The sequence below is a fragment of the Sapajus apella genome, unplaced genomic scaffold (assembly GCF_009761245.1).
Source record: "Sapajus apella isolate SASKATOON/1434 unplaced genomic scaffold, GSC_monkey_1.0 scaffold12, whole genome shotgun sequence".
NCBI classification, from domain to species: domain Eukaryota; kingdom Metazoa; phylum Chordata; class Mammalia; order Primates; family Cebidae; genus Sapajus; species Sapajus apella.
The window spans coordinates 24495888-24518447 of record NW_022436952.1 but is presented as its reverse complement, the minus strand read 5'-3'; the positions used below and the strand labels follow the sequence as shown (position 1 = coordinate 24518447).

The following is a 22560-nucleotide window of genomic DNA, read 5'->3' as shown; positions in this document are numbered from 1 at the left end:
GAGATGGAGTCTCACCATCTTGCCTAGGCTTGTCTGTAACTCCTGGGCTTAAGGAATCCTCTTGCCTCGGCCTCCCAAAGTGCTGGGATCACAGGTGTGAGCCACCCGTGCCTGGCCGACACTGATTGTCTTTGATGTCCATTTTTCATTCTTCCTGCTTTTGGTAATAGTCACTCATTTCCTTCTGGGAAAATACCCCTCTTCATTCACAGTCCTGTGACTCATAGGAGTTGATAACACTCCACTCTCTCCTACCCCTACCACTGCACACCCCCACCCTCCTTGGTACCTTGGGTAGTACTTGCCCTAAGCCTTGCCAAAGGAAAATGATGAACTCAGTGAAGACATATAATCAGTGGAGCTTTTAGACTTAAGGTCCTTTCTTCTTAGGAATTAATTTCTTAAAATAGTGAATACATTCACATGGTTCCAGAAAAAGCATGGGAAGTCGAATAGTAATAACTATAAATCAAAAAATGAATAAATTGAAAATTTGATAAAAGAACAAGACATTTGCATAGTCTCCAAGTGCTTCCCCACAAAATCTCATTTATTACAAAGGGAAAAAGATTACTTTTACCAAGGAGAATCCTGGCAGACACCACATTAATAAAGCGATTAACATTAATGTCATCAGTAATGGGACAAATTGGAATTGTGTGCCGCTTGATAGATGCAATGAGAAGGTCATATGTCACTTCTGTAATATTCCCACCAAAGTTTCATAAGCTGAATCTAATCATGAGGAAATATCAGACAAACCCAAACTAGAAGGCATTCTTTAAGATTATTGGCTATGGCTGGGCACAGTAGCTCACCCCTGTAATTCCAGCACTTTGGGAGGCCAAGGCAGGTGGATCACCTGAGGTCAGGAGTTCGAGACCAGCCTGGCCAACATGGTGAAATCCCATCTCTACTAAAAATACAAAAATTATCGGGGCATGGTGGTGCCTTATAGTCCTAGCTGCTTGGGAGGCGGAGGCCCGAGAATCGCTTGACCCTGGGAGGCAGAAGCTGCAGTGAGGCAAGATTATGCCATTGCACTACAGCCTGGGCAACAGAGTAAGACTCCGTCTCAAACAAACAAACAAACAAAAATACGTTATGGGTCTGTAATCCCTCTGGTCGTGATGGCTAGGGAAAGACTAAGGAACTCTCCAGATTGAAAGAGACTGAAGGCAACATATGATTATGAAATGGATCCTTTTGCTATAAGGGACATCATTGGGACACTGGAAAGGTGGAAATACATCAGTGTTAATTTCCTGATTTTGTTGATTGCATTGTGCACATGTGAGGGTTTCCTTGTAGGAATTTAAACACTAAATTATTCACAGGTGATGGGGTATTATATCAACAACTTACTTTCAAATGGTTCAGGAGAAAAATTTTTTTTTTTTTTACTATGCTTGTACCTTTTGTATAAATTTGAGATTGTTTCAACATTTAAAAAATTGTTTCAAATTATCTAGTACAAAATTTTCCCTCTAATCACTGACTTTCATCTGCCTAGTCCTTCTCCAATAAGGGGTAACCATGTATCCTGGCACAGTTCTTTAGAGATTTTATTTTCGATGTATCTAAAAGAAAAATAAGCCATGCCCACAACATAAGAGGCACTCTTTTTTTTTTTTTTTTTTTTTTGAGACAGAGTCTTGCTCTGTCACCAGGTGCCAGGCTTGAGTGCAGTGGCGCGATCTCAGCTCACAGCTATCTCTGCACCCTGGGTCCAAGCAATTCTGCCTCAGCCTCCCAAGTAGCTGGGACTACAGGGGGACACCACCATGCCCAGTTATTATTATTATTATTTTTTATATTTTTAGTAGAGACAGGGTTTTACCATGTTGGCCAGGATGGTTTCGATCTCTTGACCTCGTGATCTGCCTGCCTTGGCTTCCCAAAGTGCTAGGGTTATAGGCGTGAGCCACTAAGCCTGGCCAAGAGGCACTCTTTAGTAATACAGACAGCTCTGCCTCACAATTGAATGAGTTGTTCTATATAGTGCTCCTCTTCCCACATTTATCATACTCCAGCGTGCCGAGATTGCGCCGTTGCACTCCAGCCTGGGCAACAGAGTAAGATTCTGTCTCAAAAATAAAATAAAATAATAATATGGATTATCATGTGATGAATAATAGTGGTATGTTTACTAATATCAGTGCTTCTTAGCAGTCCTAGAATAAACCATTCTTGATCATTATGTTTGTTTTGTAAAATGTTTAATGTGGCCTTTTATGTATATTTTTATGAGTAAGATATGACCATATTTGCTTTTATTTTGCTTTCTCTTCCTTTTTTTGAGATGGAATCTCACTCTGTTGCCCAGGCTGGAGTGCAGTGGAACGATCTTGGCTCACTGCAACCTCTGCCTCTCAGGTGCAAGCGATTGATTCTCCTGCCTCAGCCTCCCTAGTAGCTGGGATTACAGGCACCCGCCACCATGCCCAGCTATTTTTTTTTTTTTTTGTATTTTCAGTAGAGACAGGCTGGTCTCGAACTTCTGACCTTAGGTGATCCACCCGCCTCAGCCTCCCAAAGTGCTGGGATTACAGGAGTGAGCCATCACGCCCAGCAAACAGATCATTCTTAATAAGAAGATAAATAACCTAATTTAAAAGTTGGCAGAAGACTTGAATGGCATGTCACCCAAGGAGATGTTTATATGGCAAATATGCACATGAAAAGACACTCAGCATCATTAGACATTAGGAAAATACAAATTAAAACAAGCAGGAAACACCCCATTAGAATGGTTATAGTTGAAGAGACTGACTATCTTGAGTGTTGGTGAGCATGTGAAAAAACCTGGAACCCTAAGTCACTGCTGTGGAAATTTAAATGATGCAGCCACTTTAGAAAACAACTTGGCAGCTTCTTAAATAAACACAGACATACATATGGCCAAGTGATTCCCTCCTAGGTATATATCCAAGAAAAATTAAAACATACATCCATACAAAGACTAGTAGCAAATGTTTGTTGCAGCATTTTTCATAATATCTCAAAACTGGACACAATCCAAATGTCCATGAACGGATAATAGATAAAATGTGGTATGTCCATATAGCGGAAGTGGATTGAGTAATAGGATATTGGGTAATACACTATTATACTATTGTAATATACTATAATATTAATGTACTATACTCAAATATATTGAACAATAGTATAAATACTATATTAGTATGAAGTACTATACATTCTGCCACATGGATGACCCTCAAAAATATTATACTACGTGAAATAAGCCAGACACAAAAAAGCATATGTTGTTTGGTATTTATACAAAATTTCTAGAAAAGATAAAACTGTAAGACAGAAAGCAGGTGAGTGGTTGCCTAGGGTTTAGGGTGGCAGCAAGGATTGATTGCAAGTGGGTACAAAGGCAATCTTTGGGGTGATGGAAATATTCTAACTGGATTCTGGTAATGTTTGCTAACAATACATTTACTGAAACTCGTCTAACTGTATCTTTAAAATGAGCGAATTCTATGATAGATAATTTATGCCTTCATAAAGTTATTTAAAAAACAAAAAGAGCTGAACTCGGTGGCTCATGCCTGTAATCCCAGCACTCTCGGAGGCCAAGGTAGGTGGATCATGAGGTCAGGAGTTTGAGACCAGCCTGGCCAACATAGTGAAACTCTGTCTCTAATAAAAATACAAAAATTAGCCAGGCATGGTGGCAGGCGCCTATAACTCCAGCTACTCAAGGGGCCGAGGCAGGAGAATTGCTTGAACCCAGGAGACGGAGGTTCTGGTGAGCTGAGATTGCGCCACTGCACTCCAGCCTGGGCAACAGAGCGAGACTCCATCTCAAAAAAAGAAAAGAAAAGAAAAGAAAAAAGATCATTCTGTGTAGAAAATTAAAATTATGGGGTTAGGATAAGGTTAAAGACAGAAGACCATTTAGAAGTCTTTTGCTTTGTACCTGGGATTCCCATCTCTGGAATGAAATCTTGCTTTAAAAATAAACACATAACCACCTCTCTGTAGTAAAAGACAGAGTTATGGCACATTCTTAAACACTTTGACTCAGCAGCAGACACAGACACTAACCCAAAGAAACCACAACAGTTAACAAATGCGTTTAGCCGGGCGCGGTGGCTCACGCCTGTAATCCCAGCACTTTGGGAGGCCGAGGCGGGTGGATCACGAGGTCGAGACCATCCTGGTCAAAACGGTGAAACCCCGTCTCTACTAAAACTACAAAAAAAAAAAAAAAAAATTAGCTGGGCATGGTGGCGCGTGCCTGTAATCCCAGCTACTCAGGAGGCTGAGGCAGGAGAATTGCCTGAACCCAGGAGGCGGAGGTTGTGGTGAGCCAAGATCGCGCCATTGCACTCCAGCCTGGGCAACAAGAGCGAAACTCCGACTCAAAAAAAAAAAAAAAAAAAAAAATGCGTTTGGGTTGTGCCTCAGTTTCTTTAAGAACAATAGATGGGTCCCTTTTTCGTTGTTGAGCAATAAAGGGTCAATTCTAGTGAATTTTGTCAAAACAAACAATGATAGTAAGGGTTGGCCTTAAGTATAAATGTACATCTCCATTTCTAGAGATAAAAATTGCTTCCAACTCTTAGCTGACAGTCCCCACTCTCGCTGCCTGAAAGTTTCACAATTTATAGGGTCCCCTCTTCGCCCCTCCTTACACTGGTATTTCCCATCCCACCTGGCCAAGGGAAGGCATTGGCAAGGACACTTCCAGTGGCTAGTGATGGAGTTTTAGAAAGTCCCCATTTCTACCTTCCCTCTTACCCTAATTCTTTCCTCTCAATCCATCTCTCCAGTGTCTTTTCTATTTGGGGGCACCATCATGCTTTTTTCTCCTGGGTTCCATTATTTTTTTCTAAATTTTATTTTTTATTTTAATTTGTTAGATGGAGTCTCATTCTGTTGCCAGGCTGGAGTGCAGTGGCATGATCTCGGCTCACTACAACTTCCGCCTCCTGGGTTCAAGCGATTCTCCTGCCTCAGTCTCCTTGGTAGCTGGGACTACAGGCGTGTACCACAACACCCTGCTAATTTTTTTATTTTTAATAGAGACAAGCATTTTTGAAATTTTTGTATTTCACCATATTGGTCGGGCTGGTTTCGAACTTCTGACCTCAGGTGATCCACCCACCTCAGCCTCCCAAAGTTCTGTGATTACAGGTGTGAGCCACCACGCCTGGCCATCTGCTGGGTTCTATTATTGTTTGGCTGCCCTTAATGACTGTGGGCTCCAGGCCAACAGTACAAATGAAGCCCTGTCCTGCTAACTTTGTAAATATTTAGAAATTGTAAACCAAGGCATCAAACTGTTAAATAAAATAGGTTCTTGTCTCTTACCATGGTATTCACCATCATAACAACCTCAGAGGCCAGGTTTGAATTTCAGAATTCTCAGACTTCTTGAAAAATCATGATAGAATATGGAAGCACAGGGAGCCTGCCATTTCTGACCTCCGGCTGCAGCCCTCCACCGTTTTCTTCCTACCCTTTGCAACATCCGGTACCATGAGGGGCCTCCTGTCACAGCTATGGACACCCAGCCCACAAGTCTATCCTCCACACTCTCACACCTCCACCCCTACTACCAGCTTCAACCTGGTCATCCCTCAGGCCTCGGGGTAGGTACTACTCTTCCTGCTGTAAGAGTCACCCTTGAGGGATGGAATCAGGTAACAGAGGTCAGGAGTTAGGGACCAGCCTGGCCAACATGGTGAAACCCCGTCTCTACTAAAAATACAAAAATTAGCAGGGCAAGGTGGTGCACGCCTGTAATTCCAGCTACTCAGAAACTGAGGCAGGAGAATCACTTGAATCCAGGAGGTGGAGGTTGCAGTGAGCTGAGATCGTGCCACTGCACTCCAGCCTGGACAGCAAAGCAAGACTCCACATGGTCTCAGGCCCCTGTGAGCCCTGGCAATGGGCCTGTGGCTATTTGGGCAGAGAATTCTGGGGTCCTGGTACCAGAAGTGTGGTCTAAAAGGAAGGAGAAACACAGGACAAGTTCCTTTGGGCCTGAAGAATCCTTTACCCTTTGGAAGCAGGAGGAGAACCAGAGTGGGGGCCCTGCTACCCAGATCCAAGGGCAGAACTGATTGTCTTGATAAATTGTATTACTAGATTTCCTGATATTCATCCATCCTTGTGATTCTGGAATAAACTCTGCTTAGTCATGGTTTTATATATATACTGCTGGATTCCATTTGCTAATGTTCTACATAGGAATTTTCCATCCATATTCATGAGTGAAATTGATCCCTAGTCTTCTTTATTTGTGCTAACTTTGTCAGGTTTCAGTATCAGGGTTATGCTAGTTTTGTAAATTGAATTGGGAAGATTTCCATGTTCTTCTATGTTCTTTAACAGTTATTTTGTTCCTTTTAATTTGTGAGGCATTTGTAAAAACATTCTCATTGTAAAAAACAGTCAAACCATGCAGAAAAAGAAAAATCCCCTCTTGGCTTCCCCTTTACATTCTAATCCCTGTCCAGAAATTATCACTGTTAGCCGTGTGCTGTGTATTCTTCTAGAGCTTTTCCCTTCTATACATACATATACTTGTATATGATTTGGTACTTTTTCTTTTACATAAATGGGATTAAATTCTACTTACTAAATTGCAAGTTTTTATGTTTTGTGCTTTCTTTATTTCTCCCTCTCTTTCTCTATTCTTTTTTTTTTTTTTTTTGACAGAGTCTTGCTCTGTTGTCCAGGCTGGAGTGCAGTGGTACAATCCCGGCTCACTGAAACCTCTGCTTCTTGGATTCAAGGGATTCTCCTGCCTCAGCCTCCAAAGTAGCTGAGATTACAGGCGTGCACCACCACACCCAGCTGATTTTTGTGTTTTTAGCAGAGACGGGCTTTCACCAAGTTGGCCAGGCTGGTCTTGAATTCCTGACCTCAGGGGATCCACCCACCGTATCCTCCCAAAGTGCTGGAATTACAGGTGGGAGCCACCGTGCCGGGCCTCTTTTGTTGTTTGAGACAGAATCTCATTTTGTCACCCTAGGCTGGTGCAGTGGTACAATCACTGTTTACTGCAGCCTCAGCCTCCAAGGCTCAAGTGATTCTCCCACCTCAGTCTCTTTAGATGGCGTGCACCTGTAGTCTCTGCTAATTTTTAAATTTTAATTTTGTAGAGGTGAGGGTCTCCCTATGTTGCCCAGGCTGATCTCAAACTCTTGGGCTCAAGCAATTCTCCTGCCTTAGCCTCCCAAAGTGCTGGGATTACAGGCATGAACCGCTGTGCCCAGCTGGTTTTGTGCATTTTTAAAACTTAAATTTATGTCTTAGAGAGTTCACCATGTCAGTACATGTAGTAGACTTATCTCATCTTTTTAAAATACGACATAATATTCCATAATATAGACATTTTTATTTAAAACTATTTCCCACTTGAGGGACATTTAAGTGAGTTTTCTTCGTTATTATTCTGTATTAATCATTTTATCATAACACTTATTACTGCGTAACTTTATCTGATGTAATCTTGTTTGTTGGATTGTTCATTTGTTTACTGTTCTGTTTCTTTCGACTAGAACTTCAACTTCTTCCAAGCAAAGCCTTTTTCTGTCCTGTTCCTGCTATGCCTAAAATTGTGTCTGGCACATAGTAGGCACTCAATAAGTATTCACTGAATAAACGAATAAATGAAAGACCTTTGTAAAACCCTCTTTGGCTATACATGCTATTATTTCTTCAGATTAGGTACTAGAAGTGAAAGGGCTGAGTCAAAGGTGTAGGCATTTAAAATTTTGATAGATTCTGTCAAATTGACCTGCAGTCTGACCAACTTATACTTCCACAAGTAACATACAAGACAATCCACCTCCTTATACTCTTGGCAACATATATTATTAACAAGTTTAACTTTTAATCCAATTTATGAGTTTAAAAAAATTGTATCTTGCTGGGCACAGTGGCTAGCACCTGTAATCCCAGCTACTCAGGAGGCTGAAACAGGAGGATTGCTTGAGCCCAGGAATTTGAGACCAGCCTGGACAACACACTGAGACCCTGTTGCTAAAAAAAAACTGAAAAAAAAATTCGCTGGGTGGGGTGATGCATACCTGTGGTCCCAGCTCCTCAGGATGCTGAGGCAGGAGAATTGCTTGAGTCCAGTAGTTCAAGGCTGCAGGAGTTACGCTGGTGCCACTGCATTCCAGTCTGGGTGACACAGCGAGGTTCCATCTCTCTCTCTCTCTTTTTTTTTTTTTTTGCTGAAAATGAAGTGATTTTTAATTTATAAATAAAGACTCTCTAAATGATTTTCAGGATATATTACAAGTTTAGTTTTTAAAATAGACTTACATTTATAACAGGTCTTACAATGATTTCAATAAACAGGGACTCCAGAGCACAACGTGGAGGTACAACTATCATATGTTGACCTTTTAATATTCCAAGGGGATCAACATCTTTTTCAAACACAGAAAGAAATTGGGCTTTCTACAATGCTAACCTTAAGAGCTATTCTCCTTTATAAACTACAATATTATTGTCAGTTTCATATACTTTTACTTTATAAAGAACTCCTACACGAAGAACTTTCTGGAGGTTGTCCCAGATATAAACAGCTACATTTTCAGTCGTGCTCACCACATCTGCAAAGTATGGCACATCCATATCCAGGTTCTTATGATCAAGGGGCTGCATAATTGCCTCCTCCATATGTGTTTTGAGATCAGTCAAATTCATAACCATTCCCGTAGCTGGGTCAATCTCTCCATGTATTGTCACCACAACTTTACAATTGTGCCCATAGCCATTTGGATTGCTGCATTTCCCAAACAGTTTCAAGTTTTCTTCATCACTTAGAAATTTACTGTGCAGCCGGTGGCTCGCGCTGAAGGAGAGGAGGCGGGACACCTGCGCCTTGGGGCGACGGCCGCCAACCACCGCGCTCATCATCTTCCCGGCGCCTTCTGCGCCGCTTGGCCCGCACCTTTTCCGGGGGGCGCGGCCTGCGCCTCCCTCCACAGCCGCGCAGTGCCGGCCGGCGCTGAGGTTCCAGCTCTTTAAAAAAAAAAAAAAAATCTGGCTGGGTGCAGTGGCTCACGCCTGTAATCTCAGCACTTTGGGAGGCCGAGCAGGGAGATCACCTGAGGCCAGGAGTTCGAGACTAACCTGGCCAACACTGTGAGATTCCTGTCTCTACTAAAAATGCAAAAATTAGCTGGGCGTGGTGGCGTGTGCCTGCAGTTCCAGCTACTTAGGAGGCCGAAGCAGGAGAATTGCTTGAACTCGGGAGGCACAGGTTTCAGTGAGCTGACACTGTGCCACTGCACTCCAGCCTGGGTGACAGAGCGAGACTTTGTCCCTCCACCTCCCCAAAAGTATCTTATTGTTGTTTTAATTTATATTTCTTTGATTTCTACTGCAATTGATCTGTTTTGTTTCTTGACCAGTTGGAAGTCCTTTTCTGTTAATTACTTGTTCATGCATTTTGTCCTTTTCCCCCTACTCCGTTACTTGTATTTTTCTTACTACTTTGTGAGAGATTTTGTTATTTTTTGGAAAATTTTGTCAAATGTGTAAGGCCGGTTGCCTCGTCGGGAGGTTGGACACACCCACCTCTGCACTCAGCACCTAGCTCTGCCACAGAGCTCCCCTGGAAGGCTCCAGCTGATGCAAGGCTCCTGGCCGGTTCTCCCACCAGAAAACCCGCCCCATCTCAATCCTGCTCCCCTGGAGTCAATCAGCACCCAGCTGTTGCTCTCTCCTCCTAGCCATAAAAACCCCATGCCCCAGGAAGTTGGTGCGACTTTCCTGGCCCCTTTCCCCGGGACCATGGAACCTTGCCCGGGAGCTAAATTGACATTTAATTTTCTTATACTGGTCTCAGTTTCCTCATTTTAAACTCGGCAATAACCCTTACATTTGGTGCCGAAAAACCCGGGAGGAGTTGTAAGACCCCTCCTGGGGGAAACTGATTCCTCCACCCGAAGCCGGACCAGGGAACCGCTCCACCACAAGGTAAGACTTCTGTTGCCCACAACCCCTCCGCTGCTTGCCTCGTGGACTCCCTGCTGGTAATCGCGGCGGTGTCAGGGACTCCTTCCCGTCTCGCGGTGGGCCAGGCCCTGGCCTCGTCCGGAGGACCTGAGTGTAGAGGAGACGTCCCTACACTCTTGTCTTCTCCCCGTAAGGGGTTTTCCGGGGGTCAGGAATCTGAGGGAGACGTCCCCATCTTCCTGAACCCTCTCCGGTGTTCGGTAGTGCAGTCCAGGACGCCTTCCGATCATCTCCGCAGCGGCGGCCCGGCCGAGGTTTGGGTATTCAGAAGCCCCATTTGCAAACCCAGGCCCTGCCTAACAGCAGGACCAAATCCCCGGCTTACGCTACTAAAACGTCTATCTCAAATAAGCCCTTTGACATATAAACTCCCGTTCATTAAGTAACTGTACTTTGTTTCTCTTCCTACCCCAGCAAGAGTGAGTGAGTAAGTGAGTGAGTTTATGTGTAGTCCCACGGCCTAGGGGCTTGTGTGGGCCTCAACCCGCGGTTCCACGGGGACATCATAAGGCATAACGGTGATTCACCTCAGGACTGAAAGTTCTGAGGTGACCAGGCCCAGGGGTTATACAGGTATACCTTAGCCAAGATGCCCTGAAACATCCCGTCCGGAATGTGGCCGGGAAGGCATCAGACTGGTCTCCCATCTGGGGGGGCACCCATCCTTTGTCCATCAATCCACTTTCCCTCACGTCCTTAGTTCCCCATCTCAAAGACCCGCTGTCAAGGCCTGAAGCCTATCATCACCCACCTGCTAGCCCACGAACTACTCATTAACCACATCACAAAAGGAGGAGCTCATTGCCCTAACCCGAGCTCTCACGCTAGCACAGGGAAAGCGAGCAATATCTATACTGACTCTTATTACCCACTGCCACTCTGCCCTCTGGAAAGAGTGGGAATTCCTTACCACAAAGGGGTCTCCCATAATTAATGCTACCCAAATCTCTAATCTCCTGCAGGCCCTATCACTGCCCAAAGAAGTCGCCGTCATCCACTGCCAAGGGCGCCAGGCCCAGCAGGATGCCGTTTCCCCGGGCAATGCAAGGGCAGATGTGGCAGCAAAATCCTTAACCAGTACCAGGCTGGCCCCCTCTCCAGTCCTGTGCCTCACCATGGCCACGCCACAGGTTTACTCGCCATCAGACAAACAGGCCCTCATATTAAGAGGAGGAACTGAGTCTGATCAGGGCTGGATCTTCTTAAACCACAGGATCGCCCTTTCACGAGAACAGGCCCCTAAAATTATTACTGAAATCCACCAGTCCTTACATATAGGCTGCACCGCTTTGTGCAGCCCCTCTTTTTCTCACCAGGTCTACAACAGACGATTAAGCAGGTACACAAGGCATGCGTTACTTGCTCTAAGGTCTCGTCTCAGGGAGGCTTCAAACCACAGTTGTCAACACACTCTATCGCCTCCAAGAAGACCTCCGAAGAAAACAAAATGCACCGGGCTCTTCTCTTAACTGGTGGCAATCCCCCATGCTCACCTAGCTGGCTCCTATTATCATCCCCATTATCATTGTTTGTCTTTTGATAATGCTAACCCCTTTTGTCCTCAGGTTTCTACAAGCTCGCATAAGGGAAATTTCCAGGGTGGCCATCAACCAGATGCTGCTTCACCCCTGTGTCCGACTCCCAACCAAGGCACCAGCCAACTGACCCTTCTCCCACACTTCGCCCCTATTCAGCAGGAAGTAGCCAGAAAGAAGCGACGTCCTATATCATCAAAAGGGTCGGAATGTAAGGCCGGTTGCCTCGTCGGGAGGTTGGACACACCCACCTCTGCACTCAGCACCTAGCTCTGCCACAGAGCTCCCCTGGAAGGCTCCAGCTGATGCAAGGCTCCTGGCCGGTTCTCCCACCAGAAAACCCGCCCCATCTCAATCCTGCTCCCCTGGAGTCAATCAGCACCCAGCTGTTGCTCTCTCCTCCTAGCCATAAAAACCCCATGCCCCAGGAAGTTGGTGCGACTTCCCTGGCCCCTTTCCCCGGGACCATGGAACCTTGCCTGGGAGCTAAAGTGGCATTTAATTTTCTTATACTGGCCTCGGTTTCCTCATTTTAAACTCGGCAATAACCTTACAAAATGTCTGGCCAATATTTCCCCCTAACCTGTTGCTTTTGACTTAATTTTATTGATGGTATTTTTCTAGTCTGTATTATCTAAGTTATATTTTAATGAGTCAAATTTATTGGGTTTTGTTTCCAATTTAACTCTTGTTTAATATTTATTGACTCACATCTGGTGAATATGAGTAGCATACTCAATCATCAAGGATATCTTTTCAAATTGATATTCTTTAAATACCTTTTATACATTTAAGATAGCAGAAAGATACTATTTTTCTTTTAACTATAGTAGAATATGACTTCATATGCTAAATAAGGGATTTTTCCTATGTCGCAAAATGTAACAAAGTTTTTTTTAACTTATTTGGCATTATTTTTCATTTCAGTCTTTTTATTGTTCACAGGTAGACTTTACAAAGGATGAAATTGATTTCTACCAGTAAGTGGATCCATCTTCAAGGGAGGGCGTTCAGAACACAAGGAAAGATGGGGGCCCAAAGGGAGGGCAGACTCCCATTCTGGGCGGAGGGCCTGATTCTCACCACTTCTTCATTCCCACCAATGCTCCTGAATCTCTCAATTATATTTAGTTGAGAGAATAAGCAGTTAAAACAGGCTAGGTCTTGGATTAGAAGTCTACAGCATTTTTATTTGCAGGGTTTTGGTTTCTTAGTCTAAATTGATTGATTGATTGACAGGGTCTCACTCCTGTTGCCTAGGCTGGATGCAGTGACGCAATCACTGCTCTCTCCAGCCCCAGCTTCCCTGGCTCAGGCGATTCTCCCACCTCAGCCTCCTGAGTAGCTGGGACTACACCATGCCCTGCTAATTTTTTGTAGAAACAGGGTTTCGCCATGTTTTTCAGGCTTGTCCTGGGCTGAAGTGATCCGCCTGCCTTGGCCTCTTAAAGTGCTGGGATTACAGGCATGAGCCACTGTGCCTGGCTTTGTCTAAATTTGTAAACTCATAAACTGAATCTCTTATTTTTATTTTTCAATAACTCCATCCCAATCTAAATCATCCTAATCTAAATTAGTGCTTGGTACTAAGTATTTGTCTACAACCCCTCCTCTTCCTATTCCTCCACTTCCTTCTCCTCTTTTATATTATTATTTCTGGATAACCAGTAGCCCTTTTGAGAAAAGCCTGATGATCAAGGTCAGTGATTCTCAGTTGGGGTATGCACATCAGAATCGCTTGGGGAGCTTAAAAAAAAAACACATTCCTGGGCTCTACCCCAGATTTGAGGAATCAGAATCATGTGGGGGAAAGGGTCAGGAATTCTAAAATGTTTAAAATCTTCTCAGGTCATCCTGATGTGCCAAGTTGAGAATACCCCAGGTATTTTAACATACAGCCTTATCTTTGAAGAACAGAAGTGACCCCATGGTGATACAGTCAGCCAATGTGACTAATTCTACAGGACAAATGACCCAGTTTCCTCAACAAATAAATGTCATGAAATATATGGAGCAGGGAGGTGGAAACTGTTATAAGTCAAAAGACTTGAGATGTGTCAACCAAATGCAGTGTATAAACCTTATTTGGATCCCAATCTGAACAGACCGAAAATGGACATTTTTGAGACACTTAGGGAAAATGGAACACAGATTATTTGATATGAAGGAATTATTTTTGTTGGATATGATATTGGTACAGTGGTTATGTTGAAAAACAAAGTCCTTATTTGTTAGAGAGAAATACTGATGAATTTATGGGTGAAGTAAAATATCTGAAATGCTTTTAAATATTCCAGAGGCTGGGTGTGATGGCTCATGCCTATAATCCTGACATTTTGGGAGTCTGAAGTGGGCGATCACCTGAGGTCAGGAGATTGAGCACTGCCTCGCTAACTGGGTAAAACCACTTCTCTACTAAAAAACAAAAATTAGCCGGGGGTGGCGGGGCTCACCTGCAGTCCCAGCTACTGGGGAGGCTGATGCAGAAGCACTTGAACCCAGGATGCAGAGTTTTCAGTGAGCCAAGATCACAGCACTGCACTCGAGCCTGGATGACAGAGAGAGGCTCTTTCTAAAATACATACATATATATAAAATAAAAAAGTAATCTTCTGGAAAAAAACCATATGGGAGGAAATGATGAAGCAAGAACAACAGTGTTGATTACTGTGAAAACTAGGATGACAGGTATGAGGAGGTTCTTTGTACTGGTTACTTTTGTATATGTTTGAACATTTCAGTAATAAAAACATTTTAAAACAATGACATCAACCATAGGGATCTGAAGACCTGAACTCCTCCCAAGTCTGGTTTTCCTGATCCAGATTCTCCCGGGACTTGTCAGCACTTCCTTTTTGTAGGTTCTTAGTTCCTTTGGGGCGTACCTGATTGAATCAAGAAACTTTATACAACCTTTTTCCCTTTGCCTGCTTCTTGCCCCTGGGAGTGCAGTGAAAACCAGATCCAGAGAGGCAGTTTACTGCTGATGCTTCACATCTTGTGTATTATAGTGACATTGGGTGTTGGTACCAGAGCAGGGTGACTTACCCACCTGCAAACCTAGCCCAGACCTCTCCCCTCCACCCACTCCGTCGGTGGTGCGGCATGTGAGCGTTGGGTTGGAGTGCAGGAGTGTGAATTCCAAGAGCAGCTGTGCAGCTGAGTCTTGTACAAATACCTTGTAGGGGAGAGGGAAGTGTGATGTCATCAAAGCAAGCAGGTGAAACAAAAAGACAAGGTGTTCTCTTACTGAAATACATCAGGGAGGCAGGGTGTGGTGGCTCAAGCCTGTAATCCCAGCACCTTGGGAGGCCAAGGTGGGCAGATCACTTGAGCTCAGGAGTTTGAGACTAACCTGAGCAACATGGCAAAACCTGTCCCTACAGAATAATACAAAAATTAGCCTGGTGTGGTTGTTCACGCCTGTAGTTCCAGCTACTCAGGAGTTTGTGATGGGAGGATAGCCTGAGTCCAGGAGGTCGAGGCTGCAGTGAGCTGTGATGGAGCCACTACCCTCCAGCCTGGGTGACTGAGCAAGACCTTGTCTAAAAAAAAAAAAAAAAAAAAAAAAAAAAGGAAAAAAAAAGAAAAGAAATTATCAGGGAGAAGAACAAGAATCATTCCAATCTGGTCTTAGTGAGAAAGGAGCCCCAAAGTGGCTAGGAATTGGTTTCTCTATATTTTGTCTCAAAAAGCTACTGCTTTCCAAACTTGGTTTTCTTGAATTTTAAATTAAGGGTTGTATATATGTGTTTATGTTTAATAAAGAGAATGAGTGGAAAGAGATAATATATAATTTTATGCTATATAACTATAATTTTATATTTTTCTGAGTGTTTTTTTATTTTTTATTTTTTTTGAGATGGAGTCTCACACTGTCACCTGGGCTGGAGTACAGTGGTGACACCTCAGCTCACTGCAACCTCCGCCTCTCAGGTTCAAGAGATTCCCCTGCCTCAGTCTCCCAAGTAGCTGGGATTACAGGCACTCGCCACCATGCCCAGCTAATTTAAAAAATTTTTTTAGTAGAGATAGGGTCTCACTATGTGGGCCAGGATGGTCTCAAACTTTTGACCTTGTGATCCGCCCATCTTGGTCTCCCAAAGTGATGGGGTTATTTTATATTCTATATTTATGCTTTATATTCTATCTTATAGAAATATAATTTTACAGTAACGCATGCTCTAACTGCAGTCAGACTCTTCTGGCACTGTGACAAAAGTCCTGCTGATGGCAGCTTTCCCTAAATCCAGGCCAGATACCTCAGCAGACATCAGCAGCCTCTTGAACTCTAATCTCTTGAGTCCAAGTTCCATGAAGTGCTATCAACAGAGAGCATGCAGGGATGAAACTGTCTCTCTGGGCTCTCTCACCTGGCCTCTTGGCTTTTCCTGGACTTGTTAACTCTTGCTCCCACACCCCAGCTTTCTGATTCATGGTTCCTCTACCTTCACTCCCCTAAAGACGCTAGCCTCATTTTCACTCCTCTTCTAAGCTCACATTCCTCTTCCTTCTGAATCTGCTCAGAAGAATGTAGAAAGTGGAGTGATGAGACTGGCAGAGACTTGAACCCACGGGCTGCTTGCTTTCTGGGTTGGAGACACCCCACTGCTCACTCAGCCATGCTCCTTTTCTATTTTTCCTTCTTACTGAGCAGAGAGTGGCTGCTGGCCTCCCTCCATTGGCTGAAGTCACCTACTCTTTGGGCCAACGGCAATTTTGTGCTCTTGTTAAATGAAGGAACATGCATGGAAACCCACTCCTGGGTGGCCCACAATGGGGACAAGGGAAACACCACACTGCTTGTGCCAGATCAACGAGTGTGCCGAGGGCGTTTCTCTGCACCACCTTCAGTGCCCTCTTGGAGTTGTCTTGCCAGGTTTAACCTTGACCTCCCAGGAAAAGACAAATGGCAGTGAGTCCCTTCACGGTTGAGTGGTGTGGAAGGTGATGGCATTGCTTTTGCATGCAGGTTCTGGGATTGCATTCCAGCTTCCCCACATAGTGGTGGTGGGATTGGCCAAGGGATTTAGCCTCTTTGAGCCTCAGTTCTTTTATCTTTAAAGTAGGCGGAGTAATAGAACCAAAGGAAATAATATGTCTTCCTTGCCAAGCGTGGTTCAGCACACAGCAATTTTTCAGTAGTCTAACTATTATATAAACGATATTATTTGATTTTCATTAAACTTCTCTACCAAGAGAAACTGGGTTTTAAGGAGTCATAGGTCAGGTGCAGCAGCTCATGCCTATAATACAAAATTAGCTGGGCGTGGTGATGGTCACCTGTAATCTCAGGCTAGGGTAGGAGAATTGCTTGAGCCCAGGAGGCAGACGTTGCAGTGAGCAGAGGTTGTGACACTGTACTCCAGCCTGGGTGACAGAGTGAGACTCTGTCTCAAAAAAAAAAAAAAAAAGAGAAAGAAAGAAATCAGAAGCATGAGTAGCAGGGCCCTTGGTCATTCAAGACAGAGCCAGGCAAGAGTTAGGATTTCCACTCCCAGGCCAAGGCTCATCCTGATCCTCCAACAGGAGACCCCTTCAGCACTCTGGCCAGTGGGTTTACTTAGGGGACCTGAGGATGCCCCAGTTTGGGGAATCAGGAGCTGGTGGTTTCAGGTCAGACAACCCAGAAAGAGTCGGTCTGGTCTGCACACATCAGATGTGTATTATATCTTTGCCTGAGACCACGACATAAGAATTTCTGGACTGGACTCAGACACTAGTCTTACCGAAAAGCTCCCCTGCATTTCTCCTGTGTAGTGGGATTGAGTCCCCTGTGCTAGAGGGGCAGAAAGTGCAATACTGGGAGAACCATTCCTATTATGTGGGGTGAATGAGAAGACAGGGTCACCAAAGCCATATGTTGCCCAGAGTGTGTTCTCTGAGGATGGTTTCAGCACACCACGAGAGAGGCTGGTGGCCTTCCTTGCCTGGGACATTGGAGGTGCAGCTGCTCCTATGGGCATCCCCAAGCTTGCCCCCACCCCTCAAGAGCTACTTTAAACCCTGTCCAATTGGTTTGTATTTTAGGCTTGCACCACCGCCCTGGTGGGCCAACAGTGTCACCTCTGATGGGTAAGTTTGGTGCTCAGAGGAGGGTCTGCGCTGGAGGTGTAAACCTGGGAAATCCTGACTGCCTCAGGCTAGAAATAGAAAGTGAAGTGTGGCAGTGGGTGGGAGATGGTGCAGGGGCTCAGAGGAGAGTTTCTGGTGAGGTTTCTGGGGATCACCAATTTTTATCTGAGTCTCTCAAGATTGGCTTCCTGTGTCGCCATTTTTGATACCTTCAGGTCAGGTCCGACTGCACCTTGGGAAGGCTGGAGAGAGCATCGCTTGCTTGGTTGGGGCAGCCGGGAAGGGTGAGCCTCTAACCATTGGGAAGGAAAGGTTCTGGGCGCTGGGGGATGTTGTCTGCGGTGACTCCACACTTTTTTTTTTTTTTTTGGAGACAGAGTCTTGCTCTGTCACCAGTCTGGAGTGCACTGGTGCGATCTCGGCTCAATGCAACCTCCGCCTCCGGGGTTCGAGTGATTCTCCTGCCTCAGCCTCCCGAGTAGCTGGGACTACAGGCACACACCACCATGTCTGGCTGATTTTTGTATTTTAGTAGAGATGGGGTTTCACCATGTTGACCAGGATGGTCTCGATTTCTTGACCTTGTGATCCGCCTGCCTCGGCCTCCCAAAGTGCTGAGATTATAGGTGTGAGCCACCGCGCCCAGTGAGACTCCACGCCTTTTTGAGTCTTGCTCAGTTTCAGGGGCTGGTCTGCACTTGGGCAGCTCACCTGGGCTGGAGGGGTGCAGGAAAGAGCGGTGGTGTGGGCAAGGGGAGAAAGGAGAAGAGTCAGCGGGGGAGGACCCTTTGGGGGCGGCGAGGTGGGGAAAGACTCCAGGGGCCTGTCGGGGAGGAAGAGGATGGTGGGGGAGGAGCGGAAGGGCTGCAGATCAAGGCAGGGAAAGGAGGGCCTGCCTATCTCCACCCCCACATTCCTTCCGGGATTTTTTTCGTTCCCTTGGTTATAGAAGAATAGCAATTAGCAAATTCAGTAAAAAGGGCCAGAAATGGAGATTGTTTGTGAATTGGGGGCCAAGATGCATTAGTGAAGGAATGCGACCAGAACTATATATAACCCCTCTCTTGGCCCACCCACCTGTCCGGCAGAGTGAGCGATGGTCTGTTTGTTCTGGGCTGGTATGTAGCTCATTTCACTCTAGGAGCCCACCATCTGGACCTGGGCCTCGCTGCCAGTAGCTCTCGATGACCATATATGGCAAAATGATATATGTGATAAAAAGAAGCCAAATTCCCCAATTGCGTCAGCCCCTGGAGCATGCAGCCTGCCTGGCTCGAGCCCCTTCCAGCCCCTCTCCCAGCCTTCTGCCCCCCACCCTTGCTCCGGAAACCAAAGGGGCTCAGAGATTGACTGAGGGAGGGGAATGCCGGGGGGCAGGGCTGCCATCCCTTCGCTGGTGCTGCTCAGGCCAGCGCTGACCCGAATGTTTGTTTGAGGTGGGGAGGATAATTAGCGAGGGTCTTGCCCCTGGCTTTAAACCAGGAAGATTAGAAACTGAGCGATAACTCACATTCTTTCCAGAAAGCAGCCTGGTGTGGCGCCAGTATGTATGTGGGTAGGAGGTGGGGGGCACAGTCCCACCGGGGTTCTGTCCACCCCAATCCCAAAGATCAAATGGCCCCAACATCCCTTAAATTCCCTTGAACCTTAACCTGCCAGGAAAAAAGTTCAGTCCACGTAGCTTATCTGGGTGAACAAAATAGAATAAAATTTACACACACACAGACACGCGCACACACACTTTCTCGCCCCAAAATTTCTTTTTTCCTTCTGCTCTGCCCTATCCCCAGCATTCAAACCGAACGCAAGGCTGCGTGAGCCACCCTTCAGTGAGCTCCCACTCCAGACCAGACGGTATAGACCAGATCCTGGCTCTCACGCCGCTGTCCTGGATGAGGCAGTGGACCACTGCCTTATGGGGCATCCAGCCAGACACAAGAGCTCAAGGAAGCTTCTGGGAGGAGGCAACACTGGAGCTGAGTCTTAAAGGACAAACAGTAGTTAGCCTAATGATGGATGGGGATTAGAACCGGAAACCCTGGAAACCCCTGGCTGAGGAGAGAAAGCCGGGGAGAGAGACCAGACGGGGGTGAGGAGTGCCTCCACGTGTGGAGAGACGTGAGGCTGGGAAGTAAACAGGGGCCAGAGCATGGAGCCCTTTTCTAGGAGATGTTAAAGGGCCTGGGTCTCTGTCACCACCCCTCACCCCCAGCCTCCAATGCCACAGCTCAGCCCACTACCCCGGGGCATAGGTCAGGTCTCACACACACACACACGCACAGAGATGTATGCTCAATGCCAAATCACGTAAGCAAGGACATTTAGCAAAAGGGAAAGAAAGAAGAAAAATTATGTTCAAATGAGAACCAGGGAGAGAAGGCAAGCTTTGGGGAAGGCACTGGGCCAGGAAGGGGAGAGGGGGAGTGGGGGAGTGGGGGAGTGGGGGAGTGGGAGTGGGAAGTGCGTGGGCGGGGGAGCCAGGAGGCTGTTGATGGAAGGGGAGCTGGAGAATGCTCTGCACTCCCTGCATGGGGAAGGAACAGACAGGAGTGGAGACAGCTGGTCAGCAGAGGTGGTGGGAGTGGGGGGCAAAGCACAGTCTAGAGCTGAGCCTCCCCTATCCAAGGCTCAGCCCGGATGTGTGTCCCCTCACACCTCGCTTGCTAGGCCAGGAACTGTGGCTCCTCTTTTGGCTGACCACAGTGGCTGGGCCCTGGCTCAGGAGGTCCCTGAGAAAGCCCTCCACTGTGGTCTAGGAGGGAGATAGGGCCTGGAGGGTCTATCTGATGCTCCTCTTTAGTGTGGATACATTGACCAGATGTGTTCCCTGCCATCCTGAAGGGCTCTAAAGCCTGTTCTGAAGGGCGAGTGTCATTCACAGAACGTGCCTCAGAGACCTGTGTTCCCTGAGCATTCAGAGGAGAGGATCGGATTTTAGAACTCTGCCGAGGCTTTGCTTCCACCAGGAAACCCTCCTTGGCTCCTCAGGGCTGGGCCAGGGACGTGTCTGTGTATTCATTTGGAAATCCCAGTGCACTGCAGGGGGACACGCTCAGGGCAAGGACCCACTGTTGGCCTTGGAAGCCACATGTTGTCACTTCCATTGTATTCTGTTCAGAGCTACTGTGATGCCATCAGGGTGGAGACTATGCAAGGGCACCGATTCCAGCAGGGGAGGGTCTTTGGGACCGTCTTGGAGGTTGGCAGCTGCAGTCACTAAATTTTGGGGTAATTTGTCTTGCAGCCATAGATGACTAATACAGGGTAGAACCTGTCCTTGTTGAGGTGCTTGGCCCAGGGTGGCAGGCAGGTGAAGTTGGGCAGGACTTGACTCTGGGTCTCTATCTTAGGCAGGATTCTTTTCACTACAAAAGATTACAACATTTAATTAGTTAATTAATTAATTTTTGTTTTTGAGATGGAGTTTCGCTCTTGTCGCCCAGACTGGAGTACAGTGGCACGATCTCAGCTCACTGCAACCTCTGCCTCACGAGTTCAAGTGATTCTCCTGCCTGAGCTTCCCCAGTAGCTGGGATAACAGGCACCTGCCATCACGCCCAGGTAATTTTTGTAGTTTTAGTAGAGACGGGGTTTCACCATGTTGGCCACGCTGGTGTCGAATTCCTGACGTAGGTGATCCACTCACCTCAGTTTCCCAAAGTGCTGGGATTACAGACGTGAGCCACCATGCCGGGCCAAAAAATTCATTATAAACTGAAGCATAGAAGGAAATGTATTGGCCCACATAACAGAAAGGCCCAGAAACAGTGCTGGTTTTGAGCAGCTGAAACGAAGATGTTAGGAGAAAGTATGTGGGACATGTGGACCAGATAGGAGCGTTTGGAGGAGAGGTCAGCAGCAGTGAGAGTGACAGGCAGTGTGATTCACTGTGCTCTTCTCTCCACTCTTTTTTTTTTTTTTTTTTTTTTTTGAGACGGAGTTTCACTCTTTTTGCCCAGGCTGGAATGCAATGCCGCAAACTCGGCTCACCACAACCTCCACCTCCTGGGGTCAAGGGACTCTCCTGCCTTAGCCTCCCGAGTAGCTGGGATTACAGGCATGTGCCACCATGCCCGACTAATTTTGTATTTTTAGTAGGGACGGGGTTTCTCCGTGTTGGTCAGGCTGGTCTCAAACTCCTGGCCTCAGGTAATCCACCCACCTCGGCCTTCCAAAGTCCTGGGATTACAGGCGTGAGCCACTGCGCCCAGCCTGTTCACTCCACTTTTGTGTATGTGCTCAAATTTCTACAATAGAAAAGTAAAGAACAGCAGCAGCAAACAAACAGTGGAGATGTTTCTGTGTGTGTGTGTGTGGGGGGTTCAATTTCTTTGTTTCTTTCTCTTTCTTTGCACACAGAGGATTAACCACAGGCACATGCCCGTCTCAGCACCTTCACAGCACAGAGCAATTCTCTGCATCCATTTGCCCCAGAAACACATGGGGACACCTCCTCCCCACAAAGCCCCCAAGATCTTCCAGATGAGGAGCTCTGTCCAAGAGCCCCCTTCTTGTCATGGGAAGTCCACTATTCTGACCCCCATATCTGTTGCCTCTATTTGTTGCTCTCCAATAAATCAATCCAAATGGAGGGCACCTGTGTTGCCAAGGGGATTGACCACTCAGCTTTGACGGATGCAAGAACAGATTCTGAGGGTAGGAACAGACATCGGTCTTGCCAACTGCCCTCTCTGCAGCTGTCAGGACTGGGCTTGGCATGTAGTAGGTAGTCCATAAATATTTGTTGAATGAGTAAATATCATCAGAAAAAAAAAAAGGTTGTTGTAAGGATACATAGAAAAGCCAGAACCAGAACTGGAAGTCAGATTGGAAGTGGCCCCAGGGACCAGTGGGTCTCTGCCTGTCTCTCAGGGGCTGTCTTTTCTCACTACGCACCTGCTGAGATGTGGCACTTGCCATGGCCTCCCAATGCCACCTTGTGGCATTC

General features: G+C 46.2%; 1 pseudogene across 1 annotated transcript; it reads right to left on the bottom strand.

Annotated features, from left to right (window-relative positions):
- Positions 1 to 8191: 8191 nt before the first annotated feature.
- Positions 8192 to 8959, bottom strand: LOC116552653 (annotated as a pseudogene). The gene has a single exon (XR_004269482.1). The product of XR_004269482.1 is annotated as a 6-pyruvoyl tetrahydrobiopterin synthase pseudogene (transcript).
- Positions 8960 to 22560: the final 13601 nt, after the last annotated feature.